We start from the raw sequence: 14,810 nt of genomic DNA, 5'->3' as shown, positions 1-14,810 counted from the left end.
TTAACAAACATTTAAGGAAGAAATTATACCAATTCTCTAGTCCCTTTTGGAAGATACAGTCAGAGGGAATACTTCCTAACCCATTCTGAGGCCAGTGTTACTTATATAAATACCAGAAAAAGACATTACAAGAAAAAGAATACACACAAATATCTCTCATAAACATAGATGCAAAAATCCTCAACTAAATGTTAGCAAATTGAATCCAACAATGCTCAAATAAACATACCAAAGAAGAAAAATCACCTGGTCATATCAATAAATGCAGAAAAACCATTTGACAAAATCCATCACCCATTCATGATAAAACTATCAGCAAACTAAGAATAGCAGGGAACTTCTTCAACTTGATGAAGAATATCTACAAAACACCTCTAGCTAGCATCACACTTAATAAAGAGAAAGTAAATGTTTTCCTACTAAGATCAGGAGCAAGCCAAGGATGTGTCCTATACTACTGCTTTTCAACATTGTACTGGAAATCCTAGCTAATACCATAAGACAAGAAAAGGAAACAAAAGGGACACAGATTAGGAAGGAAGTAATAAAACTGTCATTATTTACAAATGCCATGATTTCTCTGTAGAGAAACCCCAAAGAATCAATGTTGAAAAACTTCCTTGGGGCTGGCCTGGTGGCCCAGTTGTTAAGTGCGCACGTTCTGCTTCAGTGGCCCAGGGTTCACCGGTTTGGATCCCAGGTGCAGGCATGGCATTGCTTGGCAGGCCGTGCTGTGGTAGGCATCCCACATATAAAGTGGAGGAAGATGGGCATGGATGTTAGCTTAGGGCCAGTCTTCCTCAACAAAAAGAGGAGGATTGGCAGCAGATGTTAGCTCAGGGCTAATCTTCCTAAAATAACAAAACAAAAAAACCTCCCGAAACTAGTAAGTGATTATAGCAAGTTTGTAGGGCGCAAGGTCAATTTACAAAAGACAATTGCTTTCTTATATACCATTAGTATACAATTAAAACTTTAAATTAAAAACACAATACCATTTAGATTAGCATCAAAAATACGAAATACTTAGGTATAAAACTAAGAAGACATTTACAAATTCTTTATGAGAAAAACTATGAAATTCACATAAAAGAAATATCAAAAGATCTAAATAAATGGAGAGATATCTTCCACATCTGAACAGGAAAACTCAATATTGTCAAGATATCGGTTCTTCCAAGCTTGATCTATGGTTTCAAAGCATTCTTAATCAAAATCCAATGAAGTCATTTTATGGCTATCAACAAACTATTTTTGCGGTTCGTATGGAAAGGCAAACAACTCAGAGCAGCCAACCCAAGAATGAAGGGCAAGAACGAAATTGGGGGACTGACATTACCCACCTTAAAGACTTACTGTCAGCAATAGTAATCAAGAGAGTATGGCACTGGTCAAAGAATGGACATACAGAGCAACAGAACAGAAGAGAAAGCCCAGAAATGGACCCACCTAAATATGGTGAACTAATCATTAACAAAGCAGCAAAGGCAATTTGATGGGGAAAGGACTGTCTTTTCAACAAATGGTACTGAAATAACTTCCACATGCAAAAAAAAAAACAAACAAAAAACCTAGACATAGATTTTACACATTTCACAAGTTAACTCAAAATGAATCATAGACACAAATGTGAAACAGAAAACTATAAAAATCTTGGAAGACGACACCAAAGAAACTCTAGGTGACTTTGAGTTGATGAATTTTTGGATAAACACCAAAAGCATGATTCTTTCATAAAAAGAAAAAATTGATAAATTGGACTTCATAAAAATTGAAAACTTTTTCTCTGTGAAAGACCATGTTAAGGAAATGAAAACACAACTCATAGACTGGGAGAGAATCTTTGACTAACACATATCTGAAAAAGGACTGATATCCAAAATATACAGAAAACTCTTAAACTAAGCAATAAGAAAACAAACAATCTAATTAATTAGTGGGCAAAAGATCTGAACAGATACCTCATGAAAAAGATATACACGTGGCAAACAAGCATATAAAAAGATGCTCAATATCAATGACATTAGGGAATTGCAAATTAAAACACCAATAATATACCACTACACACGCACTAGACTGGCTAAAATCCAAAACACTGACGATGCGAAATGTTGGTAAGGATTTGGAGCAACAGGAACTTGCATTCATTGCTAAGGGGAACAGCCACTTTGGATTGCAGTTTCGCAGTTCCTTACAAAGCTGCATATACTCTAACCATATGATCCAGGAATTATACTTCTTGGTATTTACCCAAATGAGTTGAAAATAGATGTTCACACAAAAAGCTGCATGAGTGTTCATAGCAGCTCTATTCATAATTGCCAAAACTTGGAAGCAATCAAGATATCCTTCAACAGGTGAATGGATAGATAAACAATGGTACATCCAGACAATGGAATATTATTTAGTGATAAAAAGGAACGAGCTATCCAGCTATGAGAAACACGCAGGAATCTTAAATGCATATTGTTAAGTGAAAGGAGCCATTCTGAAAAGGCTGCATACTATGTCATTCCAACTGTATGACATTCTGGAAAAGGCAAAACTATGGAGACAGTAAAAACATTAGTGGTTGTCTGTAGCATGGGTGGAGGGAGGGATCAGCAGGTGGAGCACAGGTGACTTTTATGGCAGTGAAACTATTTTGTATGACGCTATAATGGCGAATGCATATCATTAAACATTTGTCAAAGCCCATAGAATGTGCAGCACTAAGTGAATCCAAATATAAATTATGGACTTTACTTAATAATAATAATGTGTCAATATTGCCTCATCAATAGTAAAAAATGTACCACACTAATGCAAGATGTTAATAATAGGGGAAGCTGTGTGTGGGTGGGGTAAGGGCGTATTTGTGAATTGACTGTACTTTTTGATCAATTTTTCTACAAGCCTAAAATGGCTCTAAAATGTAAACTCTATTTATAAAAAGTATAGCAGCTTAAATTTCACATTAATTAAGTTAAAGGATTATACTCTAGCAACTATTTGGTTATACATATGAGAGCTCTTTATAACAGAATGTGAGATCCTGAGGAAAATATTTTATTTTTGTCTATCCTCTTTATGTACATAAACAGATTAAGCAAACTGTAAATCAAATCACTGCCAAAAAAGTAAAGGCTTGATATTTACTATTGTGGATACAGAAGAAAAGGGCACAGTTTTCCAAAATATACATCATAATATTTTTAAATTATTACTATTCTTTATGGTGAAACATTTTCTCAGAAGAACGTGTTTAGTTTGATCATTTAAAACATTGGAAAATGGAATTAAAAGCATCACATATGGTGTATAGAAAAGGATTTAGAAACACATTTAGTCTTATAAAGCAAGATAGACATTTTTATTCCTAAATCTTTTCTGAAAATGCAAGGCTCTATTTCAAAGACACATCAGGTAAAATGGTATAGATTCAAGTCCAACACATTTTCTCACAAATTACTTAATTTCTTTTCTACTTTTTGTGGGCCAAGAGAGATGCCATTTACTAAGAATTTAATTTATGCCAGTCTCTAATGTTAAGTAATTTAATATGATTATTTTATTTCATTACCACAAAAATTCTGAAATATCAGTTCCGTCGTTTCCTTTAAGGAGATAAAAACGTTCAGTGACTTTGTGAGCATGAGATTTGAATATAATTTATTTGATCTTTAAGAGGTTGTAGTTAACTATTATTCCCTGCCTTCTTAGTAATACATTTATTTAACTAATAATGACTAATTTTAGATGCTTCATGTACAACAAATTACATTTTGGGAATTTGCCATGGGTTAAATTTTTTTTGTACTAACCTAAAACTCAATGAAACTATAAACCCAAATCAAATTAAGAGATTCTAGAAACAACCACATTTAAAAACAAAAATAAAAAATTTTACAAGAAACCTGATTTTATATTGTTCACCTTATGAAGGATATAAAATTGGGTCTGTAACTTCACAATAAACAAAAATCAACTACAAGTGGATTAAGGATATGGATATTAAAATTTTTTTTGTGTCAAATTTTAGAGGAATACAAAGCAAATTATTTCCGTATTTAGAGTGATAGTCTAGTTATCTGTTGTTATACAGCAAACTACTCTAAACCGTAGTGGTTTAAAACAGCAATTTATTTACTATATGACCCAGCCATCCCACTATTGGGTATCTACCCAAGAACTTGAAATCAGCAATTCAAAGAGACTCATGCACTCCTATGATCATTGCAGCATTATTCACAATAGCCAAGATGTGAAAGCAACCTAAGTGCCCATTGACTGATGTCTGGATAAAGAAAATATGATATATATACATATACATATATATATATATACAAATATGTATATATTTTCAATGGACTACTACTCATCCATAAAAAAGAATAAAGTCGTCCCATTCAAAACAACATGGATGGACCTTGAGGGTATTTTGCTAAGTGAAATAAGCCAGATAGAGAAATACAATCTCTGTATGACTCCACTCATATGTGGAAGATAAATAAACACATGGACAAAGAGAACAGATTAGTGGTTACCAGGGGAGAGGGGGTGGGGAGTGGGCACACGGGGTGAAGTGGTGTACCCATAATATGACTGACAAATAATGTACAACTGAAATTTCACAAGGTTGTAAACTATCATAACCTCAATAAAAAAATAATTTATAAAAACCCCACCAATTTATTCTTATCTCTCATTGCTGGGTCATCTCACTTGAAGTCTTTTACGTGGTTATAGTGGATGGGCAGATAGTGAGTGGGCTGGAGTTTTCTGAAGGCTTGATTTGGCTGGACACCCAAGATGGCCCACTGACCTGGACAGCAGCCAGTTCTGACTTTGGGAGGGAGCTCAGTAGAAGCAATCTCCCTGACTGCCTACAGGTGGCCTCTCCTTGTGGCGTGGGCTTCTCAGAGCCTGGTGGCTGGGATCTGAAAGTAAGTTACCCACAGTGGGAACATTGTAAGAGACTCATTCTGTGTCCTAGCCACAGAAGTCCCAGAATGTCACTTCTGCTCAGACAGTCACTAAGGCCAGTCTAGATTAAGGGGCAGGGGAATTATATTCCACCTCTAGCTTGGAGAAGGATGAGGTCACATGATAGAAGATTATAGGGGATGGGCTTCTTGTCGTGCTCATTTTTGGAAAATGCAAGATGTCACAGACAGAGAAGGAGTCCTTACCTCTGATAAAATAAATGTACTAATCATAAAATAATGCATACAACTATTAAAACTAAAACTTTATGTTCATTATAGCGCAGTCACATTGGAAAATAATTTGTTGTTATCTTGAAAATTGGAACTTTCCCACACATATACCCTACGACTCAGCAATTCTTTACTTAGGTATATATGTTTGCACATTAATAATTAGGAGATGTGTCCAAGAATGTCATTAGGAGCCTTGTCCATAATAGCAAAGACCTTGGGAAAAACTGAAGGCCAGCTATTAAAAATGGATAAATAATTTGTGATGTATTCATTCACACAATGAAATGCTATAGTAGTGGAATGGGGAAATATTAGTATGAATACAGTATTGAAAACAATTAAGTTATTCCTACACAGTATTCCTACACAGACTACACAGTATGATATCAATTTTACAAACTTCTAAAACAAGGAAAACTAAGGAACATATTGCTAAAAGCCTTAGTAATTAAGATAAATAATATTTTAATGTAAAAATTAAAAAAATAAAAATCAGTGTAAAAAAGTCTGTGATAAAATATCAAAACTTTAAATACAAACAAAATCAGATTGTGCAGTAATATGTCTAACCATTATTGAAGACCGAGGCAAAGAAAAATCTTTAAATTGGTAAATTAGATACTGAATTGGTAAATTTCACCCCTTGCTTTTTAAACACAATTAAGTGTTTTTAAGCACAGTTTGGTAGTATCAATCGAATTTTAAAATGTGTGTTAATTTCGACAGAGCAAATGTGCTCCTAGGAGTCTGTTATGAAGAAATGCTTGCATATGTATGCAGAGGTATACATGCAGTGTCATTCTTTGTGGTAGATACACTGATAATAACTGACACGTTATGCATCCTTCATTATGGAAGAAAATGACTTATGGTATATAAAACCAACAAATTAGGGTATATAAAACAATACCTAAAGCATATTATGAAATATAAACATTATCATTTATTATTATTATTTAATAATAAACATTATTATTTAAATATTATTATTTTAACATTATATAAACCAATATCTAAAGTATATTATTAAATAATAAAATTCAAAATGTGAATTATATTGTCCTGTACTTCTTTTTTATTTATTCATATACAGAAAAATTAACTAGAAAAATCTACATCAAACTTTTCGTAGCTGTTACCTATGGGGAAAAGATTCACAAAGTAGGGGAAAGAGGGATAGTCTCAATCTCCTCAGTGGCTTAAATCTCGCTGGAACTTTTTAACAAGGGGAATATATTACTTGATAATTAAAAAGAATAACACTGAAGAAATTGTAAAAAATGATTGCAGCTAGGAATACTGAATTAGAAACAGTATTTTTCTTTTGCTGATTACTTAAGATCCAATGACGTTTCATGAAAATCATATTACTTACTAAATCCACTTCATTTACCAGGTTTGGTTACTTTTCTTGTTTAAAAAAAATCAAGCTTCTGGCACATTACCATTTTTTCCCCTAAATTATTTTAGTCAAGGAGAAGAGGAAACCTAAATCTGAGGAGAAAAAAATCCCCAAGATTTAAGGTCTTTTTGTAATACAGTTTGCTTTAGACCTTTAAGTTCATAATTTCAATTGTTCATTTAGGCCAATAATAATAATAAAAACAACAACAATCTCATAAATTTATATTCTGATTGAAATGCTAGAGGTTGCATTCATACGCTTTTAACAAGATAGAGGAAAATATATATAAACATATAACTGGGAGAAAATATGAGAGTCTCATGATAAGATGGAAATCATTCTGTTCACTGAAATTTCTTTTAGGAAAGAAGTATATTTAAGCAAGTGTAGAAAAGGAGACGCCAGTCTAAACTTGGTAGAAAGTGGGACCCCAGTCATTTTACATACATAAAAGGTAAGAATATCCTCGTTTCTACAACAAGTCAGAGAGGAAACTAGAAGGAGGGGAAGTGGGCATTGAATTAGTGAGATGGGAAAGACTATAACTATATGATACAATCATATTCAGAGTCACTTTTTCCCGGGGTATAAAAATCTTCAATAAAATTATCAAATTAATTTCTTTGGGGGAATTGGTGATAGAGCTGGAATCTACATCCAGATTGATTTGGGGGAGAATAGAAGAGCAAATGCAAAGTGATGCAGGAGCACCAAGAGAGAGAAAAACAGGAGTGATTTATACAATTCATAGAATCTACAAGATTGTGTAATGTCGGTTCACACCAAGTTTAACTAGATCTGCAAAGAACAAGGGATTCCTGGCCAATACTTGAGTTATTATGCTATTAAAAATGTTTATATACTATGCACATATATTAGAAAATACCAAAGTGATATGTCCATATCTAATTAAAATAACTATGTGATTCCTGGCTGTCCCAAATATTTTTAGTACGTAAATTTTTAACTGTTAGCTGAAGTCGACAAAGCCACATGGTAAGAAATGAATCCAGATCAAATGGAGGTGATTAGAAAGAGGATTTAATGGATGTTTGTATTTCTGTTTATTACTTCCTGAGGAGCTGCCATCTTCATCTCTGGACCTTGACTCTTTTATATGGATGACAGAATTCTACCCAAGGACCAACACCATCCCTCTGTGACCCTGGAGTCCGGGACAACACTGAAAAGAATGTGTTATCTTCAGGCTTCAGCACAAGTTAGCAGATTTAGGGAATATGCTAGAAACATTTAAGTTTTCTCAGATGGTCACAGAGTTTCCTGGAACCATGTTGATTGCTCATGGCCTCCTCCGAAGCCTCTTATAATGCTTCCAGGTCATATTTTATGCTGCATACCAGGCATTCGTGTGCTAGGCAATACGATAATAACAAAAGTTTGCACTTAGAGCTTCTGAATTTGAATTCCTACTTTGCCATGCGCCATCTTTGTGACCATGCACATAGGACTGTACTTCCCTAGGTCTTAGCTTCCACATCTGCAAAACAGCGACGAATACCTATCTCACAAGGATGTTGTAATAATTAAACAATTTCATAAAACTGTTTTACACAGCATCTAACACAGCAAGTAGTCAATAAGCAGTAACTATTATGTATTTGGCCAACTTAAGGCTGGTATACCCAGCCTGTGAACCCATCCTTTCCTGCTTTTCTGTATCAGAGACAGTCTAACATTTTTAGAAGTGTCGTACTAAAACTACGTTTTACATCACAAACCTTTGTTCATCTATCTATCATCCATCTACCTAGCTACTTATCTCTCATCTTTGTCTCTCTCTGTATTTTAAAATTTCTATTGTTTATCTATCCACCTATTTACTGTTTATGTATTTAACTCATAAAACTCAAATTTAAATCTGTACATGTCTCATTCTATCCTTTCCAGACTCCTGAGAGGTGAGCTGCTGTTCTCAGGCTCATATTTCCATGCCTATCCAGCTTAATGCCAGCACATGCAGAAATAAAGAAAAGATGCCAAAGGACAAATGAAAAAGTTTAATTTGGAAACATTTCCTTTGGTCCAAGTCAATTGAACTGTATTTGGAGTGAAGTTTGTGTTGAGAACATTCACTTCAACAGCAAAGAATGTTTTGCTCATTGTTTCTCAATTGTTTCACTTGGAAAGAAAAGGAGGAAAGGCTCTTTCTCTAATTTTTTCCAGGCCATCAAAACTTGAATAAAGTCTGTGCACTCACAGGTATAGATCTTGGGTTGACCAGCTGTTCCCTGCTTGGTGGCTAGTTGGGTAATGATTCCCTGGGTTCCATCAACCTGAAACACACTTAAAAGAAATAATGCTGTCAGATTAACATGGCACCTGCCTTGTCAAATATGTCTCCAGCCATCTGGAAGGCAGTATAACCAAGTCCTTGACTCAATATTTCACTTACTCCAGTTTTGCTGTAAGGACCTTAAAAAATAAACTCTCAAAAAAGACTTTGCTTAGAAGTAGTATATAGTTTCGTTTTTAGAAACTACGATATGTCATCAAAGATGCCATAAAAACGATGCATAAAAATGTATAAAATAACAGATATCTAAATAATACTTGTGATGTTATTCAGAGAGAGAGGAAATATAATTTTCAAGGGTATTCTAGGTTCTGAAATACGTTTTCATTATTTCTCATCCAACATGTTCAACTGTATTTTAGATAAACTTTGTGACTAGTCAAGCAAATATCAGTTTCTACCTATGAATAGTGCAGACATCGATTATTTAAAATCTATAATAAAATATAATTTTTCAGGACAGGGGGTGCTTATAGAGACAGACAGAGATAATATGCCTAAAATTTTACTAATTTTAGCTTGTGTAATTCTATTTTTATTAGTCAAGTATTCAGTGAGGATATCAGCATTTATATATAAATTAAGCAATACAAATTTCTGATATACTCTTCCTCTTTTTGTGGGAGAGAACATACTACATCATTTTAACAGAGGAATATTTAAGGAAAGCATAGTTTTACATTCTTTGAGGTTAAATAAGAAAAATAATTAGACAGTTAAAAATGTTAATTTATTCATCACATTACTTGGAAAAAAACCCCTCAAAATTATCCTAAAACATTTTGGATTTGTAATATATAATTTTTGCCTTTCAAAATGAAATCGTCAAAAATATCTTTTTGATATGTGTTAATAAAAATTTTCTTTTGGGGCAAAGGACTCATTGGTAATAGCATAAACACCTGAAAGTAGATTAGACATTATAATAGGTGAATGCTGCTGCTGCTGTTATGGTTAAAATGGATGCTCGTCAGCTTCATATCAATGAATTAGCAATAAATAACGTATATTGTAATGAGGAGTGAACGTACTATTGTCTAGTATAGATACATACATGTAGTATAAATTGTGTGCCCAAGATAAAGAAAATACTGCGAATCACACCCACTATCTATTGTCACTCTTGGCAATATCACAATCAGAGAACAATTTGTATTTTCAAAGTTATCTTCAGTGAGGCACTCCTACTTCCATCAATTTTATCTCAACCGATCACCACATTCTGTGGATGGCTGTTCTGATATTAGAATCCTTTTTCTTTCTCTAGTCAAAATGTTTTATATATTTTTTGTCATTTTATGAGTTTCCTGCTTTGGGAGTAATTTTATTGTCAATTCATGAGAACTTTGAAATGTCACAAAACTTTTGGAAAATATAGTACTAATAATTAAAGTTTAACCAGAGGTACCTCTCATGGTATCATTTGGATGCGCAATTTCTTCATATAACATATGTGAAGGCAAGGGGAAAAAAACACATGTATATGTATACAGCACATACTTATATATATGTCCTATATATATGCACACACTGATATATGTCATAGTAGTAGTTTCTATAACATACAAATACATTGGAAAATGAAACGCACAGGAACATGAAGCTATTAGGTAGTGCAGACTGTCATTTTTCACGTTAACAGAGTATTTTGTCAGCCTCATCCAGCAAAAATTCTGATGTATGAAACAACATTGCTAACAGATCTGTCACCCTCTGTCCTTCCTTTTTACTTTGCATATACATCTCACAATTCTCTAGAGGGCTCGCCTCCCCATTTAGCCCTTCCCAAAATCCCTGAGCTGCCTTTGTCATCTGGCACCTTCATGAACAACTGTGAATACTGTGTCTTTCATCTCACCTGATAGGTGAGTCATCCCCAAATCCAAGGTACTGTTAGAGGATGTAAGGGATGCTCTGTGGGGAGGAAATCATGAGAGCAGGAGGATAGCCTTCTGCTCTCAAGGGAGAACACTGAAAGGGAAATCAATCATGTGAATTAAGACCTTTTGATGAATAAATAATTCAAACACGCTAAATTAATTAACCAATTTCCAAGTTAGGATTATTATAGCATTCTAGAGTTAGCTAGAATTGCACCAGTCGAAGCGTAATCATTTGGTTTTGCTTCATTTGAAAATCAAATACAAAATGACTGTGCTGGATTGAAGGCTACCATATAAGAGAATAGAATAGCCAAAACCAGGTGGTTGGGCACTCGCTTTCCAATGCACAAACCAAAGACTAAAACGAATGTTTCTTCCTAAACACTCTGACCACTGTATTTAATAGTGTTGACATTTACATAAATGGATTGCGGTATAGTTGTCGAACATATACTGGGATGATTCCATAATCCTGTTTTAATTAGATGGATGTTGTGAGCATAGAAAAATCACAAGCTGCACTCCCTGTGGTGATGCCATACTGGCAAGGAATCAATCACCACGGCTCTGGTTGCCATAGAAACTGATAGCTCCTGCACCACCATCTAAGTGGCAAATGATTGGTGGTGTACTCATAACACAGGGAGAGCAATGAGTTTTTCTATCCTGTCCAGCAGCTGTGCCAGAGAGTTAATTAAAAGCAGAGAACATGAAATAAATCTAAATCTGTGAAGAAATGAAATGTACAGTACAAATTGAATTCCCGTGTCGAACAGAAATTAATATGCAGCGCAAACCACAGAGCTGCCTGAACAAGCAGCAGCTGGGAATCTTGGGAAATGGTGCCTCTGAGGCGGTTAGAGCTGAAATGTGGAGAGGGCACCTCCTTATCTTATTACCTAAACAAGCACTTTGTTCAGAATTTGTGTTGACTGATGCATGCAAATTGCAGCCTGAAATGTTAAGAGTTCCCATTTCTAAGCAGGAAGGACAAAGCTTAACTAAGATTTAATTAACAAACTGTTAGCAACTGCAGTTTATCAGCTGTGAACACAATGTAAGTAAATGTTTCTACTCCTGTACTAGAATTCACCAGACAACCTCTGTGAAAGTCAATGTGTTTTTATTGATAAGCCACAAATTCAGAATTCATGTTTCAAATATCGCAAGCCACCGAGGAGCAAGTACCTGAAATGCTTTCCCAAGAAATAAGAGAAGCTCGACATGGAAATAAAGTTTATTTTCTTTTTTCCATAGAATGAGCTACAACAGATCAGGCATAAAATATTTATCTAGAGAGAACCACAATTTCTTGGTTCAGTCCACCCCTATTCTAGAATTTCAGTGTTATCATTTGGAAAAGTTAGTGTTTGAGTGACCTGTTCTCTGTGTGAAGCCAACCACTCCTACTGGGCAAGTAGAACGACCCAGGGACCACACTATGCATCTCTACAGCTGCCGCATGTGTGAGTTTATAGGAATCAGAGGAAAAAATAACACCCTAGATCATGCAATTTACCCTTCTACCCCAACTAGGACAAAACCAGATCCTCAAGGAGTGACTACAGAAAAGCAAAAAAATGCTGGTAGAACTTCAGAGTTAATACCATTATGACATGCTCATATGCACTTAATGTCCTTTTAATGAACTGCTAGAATTTTCCTTTTATCAAGATGTATTTTCATCTGGTTAGTCCCCTATTTCTGATGGCAATTGAACTGCTCACCTAAGGGGAATTTACATAATCCTCCCATCACCCAATTTAAGGATGTTTTCCAGTGTGATAAAACAATAAGAAAGCAAACACCATGCTTCCATATACTTGTCTACAATGATATGTCTGTATGAATCAGATTTTTATATGTAGTTAAGAACTACTTGGTTTGAAAACATCACATGAATGTCCACGACACAAGGAGCAAAATTCTGAAGTAGCTTTTTCAAGGGGAGTTTTGTACACTTCGCAGACTATGAATAGGCTTCCAATGACTGGTAGAGTCAATACTATTGTAAGAGGAGGACTTCAATTTGACGTAAGGCGGGAGGCATGAATGAAAATGTGATTGAAATCAAGGGAGGGGGTGTTTCCAATATTATTCTAACTGTACCATTTTAGACTTTGAATATAGTCAAGTTAAATACACCACTCTTATTCTCATCTCTGAGTGGAAACACTGATAATCAGTAATAGGAAAACCATCTGATGTCTTCATGGGAGTGAGTATCTGGATGCATGAAAAGAAGAATTTTTAAAAAGTATGTAAAGTGCCCAGAAATACTAATATCTGGTGTCACAAATGTACAAAATAACAAAGATTTATGTAGTTAATGTGTAAGACTAGAAATTTATATGGTAAATATATCTTTAAGTAGACATTTCAAAATGCAAAAGTTCAAGATTTCACAAAATTTTTTTTTAATATTTCTTTCTTTTTTTTTTTTTTTAAAGATTGGCACCTGGGCTAACAACTGTTGCTAATCTTTTTTTTTTTTTCTGCTTTATCTCCCCAACCTGCCCTCCCCTCCCCCCGCACACAGTTGTATAACTTAGTTGCAGGTCCTTCTAGTTGTGGGATGTGGGATGCCACCTCAACGTGGCCTGATGAGCAATGCCATGTCCACGCCCAGGATCCAAACCCTGGGCCGCTGCAGTGGAGCACACGAACTTAACCACTCGGCCACAGAGCCGGCCCCCAAAATTTCACAAAATTTTTAATGCCACTCAAAATATCCCTTCAAATTCACAAACATAGGAGGTTTCAAGGTAAATGTATATTTTCAAGTATTCTGTGTAATTAGACCGTATTATCTCTGGTGTTACAGTCATTTAATGGGATCTTATGGATCATGAAATGTTAATCTCCATAGTTAATATTGCTGAATAAAAATATATTTTGTTTTTAAAGATTGGCCCTGAGCTAACATCTGTTGCCAATCTTTTTTTTTTTTCTTCTTCTTCTCCCCAAAGTCCCCCAGTGCATAGTTGTATATTCTAGTTGTAGGTCCTTCTAGTTCTGCTATGTGGGATACCACCATAGCATGGCCTGATGAGCGGTGCTAGGTCCATGCCCAGGATCCAAACCCTGGGCCACCAAAGCGGAGCACGCGAACTTAACCACTCGGCCACAGGGCCAGCCCCTGGATAAAAATCTTGAATCCATGTCCTGTCTTTCCCATTTTCATTGCTCTGACTTACATCTCTATAGTCCCTCACTTGGATTCTTATTATTGCCCCCTAACTGATCTCCTTGGAGCACCATTTTCATTTTTCAGTGAAGAGAAGGGGATCAATATGTAGAGTTTAATAAATTTCTCCAGGTATTTTGAAAATTGTGTGATGTTTGCCCATCCTACCCAACTGAGAACTAGGACTCTAAAAGAGTGATTCTCAAACCTATTTACTTACCAAATCAACTAGAAAACTTCAGAGTGTATGTGAGAGAGAGAAAGAGAAAAAGTGAGAGAGAGAGAGGAGAGAGAGAAAACAGGTTCCCAGGATACTGTAAATCCTATTAGTTGTTCTGCATAGCACCTGAACATTCAAAGTTTTAATAACTTTTGCAAGTGAATCTAAAGTACAAAGTCATTTTAGAAAAAGAGGCAAAAATTTAGCTGCAAGCAGTTTTGACATCTATTTATCTTTTGACCATTTTTATTGATGACCGTTTCATCTGGTGAGAGCTATGGTGAGGTTCCATAATTTGTATAAGCAATGCTGATCTTGTCACCCTCCTAGTCAATGACTTTAACCATTTTTTGTGATTCACTTTATGAGAATAACAATAAGCAAAGGCTGTTTTTCTCAGAAAAATACACATACATATTTATATACAAAATTTGCAAAAATATTCCCAGGATGTTACTGATTCCCCTGATAAAATAACCTCTTTTTTTACTCTATGTTGCATATTTGGCCTTCTCAGAATTTCTTCTGACATACTTTTACAGTAGGTATTTGCTAAATGGTAGTTGTTATTATTATCATTGTTATTATTTATTATAAGTT

The 14,810-nt window shown here is 34.9% G+C and overlaps 1 long non-coding RNA gene across 1 annotated transcript in view; it reads left to right on the top strand.

The window, feature by feature from the left end:
• Nucleotides 1-14,810, top strand: part of LOC138920384 (uncharacterized) — an 87,539-nt gene that overhangs the window by 19,121 nt on the left and 53,608 nt on the right. The window lies entirely within an intron of this gene.

The sequence above is a fragment of the Equus caballus genome, chromosome 23 (genome assembly GCF_041296265.1).
Source record: "Equus caballus isolate H_3958 breed thoroughbred chromosome 23, TB-T2T, whole genome shotgun sequence".
NCBI classification, from domain to species: Eukaryota; Metazoa; Chordata; class Mammalia; order Perissodactyla; family Equidae; genus Equus; species Equus caballus.
The sequence above is the reverse complement of the archived record's forward strand: the minus strand, read 5'-3'. Positions and strand labels throughout refer to the sequence as shown.